The sequence below is a fragment of the Tasmannia lanceolata genome, unplaced genomic scaffold, assembly GCF_043159265.1.
Source record: "Tasmannia lanceolata isolate RefF3 unplaced genomic scaffold, GAP_Taslan_0.1 ptg000037l, whole genome shotgun sequence".
Lineage (NCBI taxonomy): Eukaryota > Viridiplantae > Streptophyta > Magnoliopsida > Canellales > Winteraceae > Tasmannia > Tasmannia lanceolata.
The window spans coordinates 38,950,446-38,956,445 of NW_027518714.1; positions in this window are offsets into that span (position 1 = coordinate 38,950,446).

Genomic DNA, 6,000 nt, shown 5'->3' on the forward strand with positions numbered 1-6,000 from the left:
GCTTTAGCCAAGTTTTGGATTGATGATGAGATGGTATTGAATCTTAGATTTAGCTGATGAAGGATGGTGATTGAAAAAATAGAAAGTTTCTTATTTTTGAAACTTTATAAAACATCCATCTTTTGGACATAAGAAACCCTAAAGATGGTGTCAAAGACTTTTTTGCCAACTTTTAAAATTAGGATGACAGGGTATTGAATCTTAGATTTAGTTGCTGAAGGATAGAGATTGAAGAAATAAAAAGTTTCTTATCTTAGAAATTTTATAAATATCAATCTTTTACTTTTTGTAAACCCTAGATATGGTATCGAACTGCTTTTAGCTAAGTTTTGAGATGAGGATTAGATGGTATTGAATCGTACATTTAGTTGATGAAGGATGGAGATTGAAAATTTACAAAGTTTCTTATTTTAGAAACTTTATAAAACATCCATCTTTTAGACATAGAAAAGCCTAGATGTGGTGTAAAGAAGCTTTTAGCCAAGTTTGTGCAAGAGGATGAGATTGTATTGAATCTTAGATTTAGTTGATAGAGGATATTGAATTATAAAATAGAAAATTTCTTATTTTAGAAACTCTAGAACATCCATCTTTTAGACATAAGACACCCTGGAGATGGTGCCAAAGTGCTTTTAGCCAAGTTTTGGGATGATGATGAGATAGTTTTAAATCTTAGATTTAGTTGATTGAAGATAGAGATTGAAAATGTAGAAAGTTTCTTGTTTTAGAAACTTTATAAAATATCCATCTTTTAGACCTAGGAAATCCTAGAGATGGTGTTATGGAGCTTTCAGTCAAGTTTTGAGATGAGGATGTGATGATATTGGATCTTGGATTTTGTTGATAAAGGATGGAGATTGAAAAAATAGAAATTTTCTTATTTTAAAAAGTTTATATAACATCCATCGTTTAGACATAGCTGACCCTAGAGAGGGTGTCAATGAACTTTTAGCCAAGTTTTGGATTGATGATGAGATGGTATTGAATCTTCGATTTAGCTGATGAAGGATGGAGACTGCAAAAATAGAAAGTTTCTTATTTTTGAAACTTTATAAAACATCCATCTTTTAGACATTGGAAACTCGAGAGATGGTGTCAAGGAGCTTTTAGCAAAGTTTTGAGAGGAGAATGAGAGGGTACTGAATGTTAGATTTAGTTGCTGAATGATGGAGATTGAAAGAAAAAAAAGTTTCTTATTTTAGAAACTTTATAAAACATCAAACTTTTATACTTAGTAAACCCTAGAGATGGTGTCGAAGAGCTTTTAGCAACATTTTGAGATGAGGATTAGATGGTGTTGAATCTTAGATTTAGTTGATGAAGGATGGAGATTGAAGAAATAGAAAGTTTATTATTTTATAAACTTTATAAAACATCCATCTTTAAGACGTGGGAAATCCTCGAGATAGTGTTAATAAGGTTTTTGCCAAGTTTTGAGATCAGGACGAGATGGTATTGAATCTTAGATTTAGTTGATAAAGTAAGAAGATTGAAAAAATAGAAAGTTTCTTATTTTAGAAACTTTTCAAAATATCAATTTTTACCAATAGGAGACCCTAGATATGGGGTCAAGGAGCTTTTAGCCATGTTTTGACGTGAGGATGAGATGGTACTGAAACTTAGAATTAGTTGATGAAGAACCACCTTTTATGGTATTTCAACCTAGATATGATGTTAAGCAACTTCTAGCCACGTTTTTGGTTGAGAATCAGAGGGTATTGAATCTTAGATTTAGCAGATGAAGGATAGAGATTGAAAAAAAAGAAAGCTTCTTATTCTACAAACTTTATAAAACATCCATCTTTTGGACATAAGAAACCCTAGAGATGGTGTGAAGGAGTTTTTTGCCAAGTTTTAAGATTAGGATGAGAGGGTATTGAATCTTAGATTTAGTTGCTGAACGATAGAGATTGAAGAAATAAAAATTTTCTTATTTTAGAAACTTTATAAATATCCATCTTTTACTTTTTGTAAACCCTAGATATGGTGTCGAAGTGATTTTAGCTAAGTTTTGAGATGAAGATTAGATGGTATTGAATCATAGATTTAGTTGATGAAGGATGGAGATTGAAAAATTACAAAGTTTCTTATTTTATAAACTTTATAAAACATCCAACTTTTTGACATAGAAAGCTCTACATGTGGTGTGAAGAAGCTTTTAGCCAAGTTTGTAGAAGAGGATGAGATGGTATTGAATCTTAGATTTTTTTTTTTTTTTTTTGATGGGCAAGCTGGGGTTAGGCAGGGACCCCGACCAGATATATTAGAAAGATGGGAGAAATTACAAAGGGGGGCCACATGGGCAGCATAAACAGCAAAAAAGAAGCAAAATTAAACAAAGATCTCTAACAATCTTGCCGATAGGGTAGTTCGGAACCGCCAGGGAGAAACTGTATGCAGAGTAGATACCTGCACCAGGTCTCATGAATTCACTGCCCCTAGCAGCACCAGAAACAGCCCATAAAGCAAAAGCTCGATTATAAACAACAAGAATCATGGGAATAATCATCTCAATCTAGGATAGCGAGTACCCAATGAATCTTGAATAACAAGTTCAACAAGCTGAGAAGGGATGCCCATGACCTCTATGTCCATCCCTTTGCAGGGGCATTCCGGCTTGGATAGATAGTCAGCTGGCTGGTTCGCTTCTCTCCATATATGGGATACCTTCCAATTATGGAATTCTTGGAGACGTTTTATTATTGTATTGAGCAGAGATTTAGCTCGCCAGGGGCAGTCCCAGCTCCCATTCATAATCTTCACAGCTACCAACGAGTCAGACTCGATCCAAATATTACTAATATTCAGTTTTCGCGCCAGTTCAAGACCATGTAATATTGCATCCATTTCAAGAATATGAATGGATTTCAGATCAGTATTCAAGGAGAAACAGCCTCTAATAGTCCCAGTATAGTCACGAAGGATACCTCCAATGCCAGCGGCATCCCCTTTCATAGAAGCATCAGAGTTAAGTTTTACCACGTCTCCACCCGGTTTCTCCCATTGGCAGAATTGAGGGGAAGAGTTGACAGCGAACAGGGGGCATTTGAATTGTGTTGCAAAGCATAGATTTCGGTGGCCCGGTTCATCTGACAAATTGAGGAATAAAACTCTGTTTCTAATGGTGCTAATGATCCGTCGAAGAATGGTTTGTTTGTGAGTGCTAGGATTACCATGAATTCTGGTGTTTCGCTCAGCCCATATAAGATATATGGTAGTCCCGAAGGCAATGCGGATGGCAGTGGCACACTGACCACTACCTTTGAAATGAATTCTTATCCAGGCTTCTTCCTCAGGTAGAGAATTCAGGGGTTTTCTTTTTTGATTGAACCGCCGGAGGATGGAGCTCCATATCCATGCAGAATAACCACATCGAAAGAAAATATGGTTGACAGATTCTATGTCCGAATTACACAGTAGACATCTGGTTTCTCTTGAATTGCCCAAGAAAAGTAGCCTGTCACGAGTGAGCAAACGGTTTTGAACGGCCTGCCAAGCAGTGAAGCTATGCTTTGGCACATGGCCTTTAAACCATATGGAGGGGGCCCAGATTGCCTTGGGCCGCAATATCCGAATGGAATTCCAGGCTGATTTCAGAGAGAACTTGCCACTAGGTTCAGGTTTCCAAACAGGGTATGGGTCAGCTTCATTTGTAAGAGCAGAGTTGATAATTAGGTTTAATTCTCCCCCCCCAGAATATTCAAGGTGTTCAGCCCAAATTCCGTCCTCCATCAGCGAACTAATGGTAGAATTGAGAGGGATTGAGTTGATTTGAGGGTCTTCGAAAGTTCGTTGAATCAGAGCCCCTGAAGGGTGCCAAGGTTGACGCCAAAAATCAATTCCAGCACCATTTCCAACCGAGTAGCAGATATACCTCATAGCCACAGCTCTGATTTGGAAAATGCCCCTAGCACCCCAGGATGGGTTGGACGGGTATTTCATTGTCCAGAAGTTCTTCCTTTTGACATATTTCCAATGGAACCAGTCCGCCCAAGGGTTGCCCTTAGAATTCAAACATCTCCACAGGCATTTTAGTTGGAAAGCCTTGCTAACCTCATAAATACTCCGGATACCTAAGCCACCTTCCTCCTTGGGGGAGCAGACATTATCCCAGCTGATGGGGTGATAAGAGTTGGCCATGGATGATCCTGCCCAGACAAATATTCTCATAATTTTGTCAATTTCATTGAGGACTCCCATTGGAAGTCTGAAAGCAGAGGACCAATAGACACTGAAAGAGTTCAGAACAGATTTTATAAGCTCCACCCTGCCAGCCTTAGATAGGAACCTGTTTGTCCAGGAGGCAATCCTCCCACGGATTTTAGATATGAGGGGGATACAATCGCCACTGGTCAGTCTACCAGAAGTTAGGGGCAATCCCAGATACTTCATGGGAAGGGCTCCTTCATTCATCTGCAGCACCCTTCTAATGTGTCCCTTGAGCCTATGATTACATCCAGCAAATATAATCTCTGATTTATTGAAGTTAGCCTCCAACCCGGTGCAGTTTTTAAATCTGTCAAGACATTCTTTGATCTTTATAGCATTGGCAACAGAGGCATCCGCAAAGAGCATGACATCGTCTGCATAAAACAAATGGGAAATGGGCAGATTTTCTGTAGAGAAAGGGGATGTGAGAGCACCAGAACTGATAGCTTCAGTAAGGATACCCGATAAGATTTCCATAATAAAACAGAAGAGGGTGGGGGACAGAGGATCTCCTTGTCTGATCCCATTGGTGGCTTTGAAATAGCCCCGAGGGCTCCCATTGAGAATGACAGCAAAGGATGGGCTGCAGATGCACTGTTTTACCCACCTACACCACTTTTCATTAAAACCCATTTTTGTCATGTATACAAGAATGGTTTCATGAGACACCTTATCATAGGCTTTCCTGAGGTCAATTTTGATGCAGATTGCAGGTTTGGCATTTTTCAGATGGAAATTATGAATAACATCCTGCGTCAGTAAGATGTTGTCATGAATCGATCGCCCTTTTATAAAAGCTGATTGGAGAGGACTGATGATACCATTCATAAAATGACGGATCCGATTGGCCATAATTTTAGTAATGATTTTGTATGCGAAATTGCAAAGGGCTATAGGGCGGAACAAATCAGGTGTAGCCGCATCACTACATTTAGGAATTAGAGTGATATTGGTAGAGTTTACCTCAGCCAGAAGGGTATCATTTTTGAAGAAGTGTTGAATGGCCTTCACAACGTCAACACCAATAATCTTAGATTTAGATGATAGAGGATATTGAATTAAAAAATAGAAAGTTTCTTATTTTAGAAACTCTAAAACATCCATCTTTTAGATGTAAGCGACCCTGGAGATAGTGCCAAAGAGCTTTTAGCCATGTTTTGGGATGATGATGAGATGGTTTTAAATCTTAGATTAAGTTGATGGAAGATGGAGATTGAAAAAGTTGAAAGTTTCTTGTTTTAGAAACTTTATAAAATATCCGTCTTTTAGACATAGGAAATCCTAGAGATGGTGTTAATGAGCTTTCAGTCAAGTTTTGAGATGAGGATGTGATGGTATTGGATCTTGGATTTTGTTGATAAAGGATGGATTGAAAAAATAGAAAGTTTATATAACATCCATTGTTTAGACATAGCTGAGCCTAGAGATGGTGTTAATGAGCTTTTAGCCAAGTTTTGGATTGATGATGAGATGGTATTTAATCTTAGATTTAGCTGATGAAGGATGGTGATTGAAAAAATAGAAAGTTTTTTATTTTTGAAACTTTATAAAACATCCATCTTTTAGACACTGGAAACTCGAGAGATGGTGTCAAGGAGCTTTTAGCAAAGTTTTGAGATGAGAATGAGAGGGTACTGAATGTTAGATTTAGTTGCTGAATGATGGAGATTGAAAGAAAAAAAAGTTTCTTATTTTAGAAACTTTATAAAACATCAAACTTTTATACTTAGTAAACCCTAGAGATGGTGTCGAAGAGCTTTTAGCAACATTTTGAGATGAGGATTAGATGGT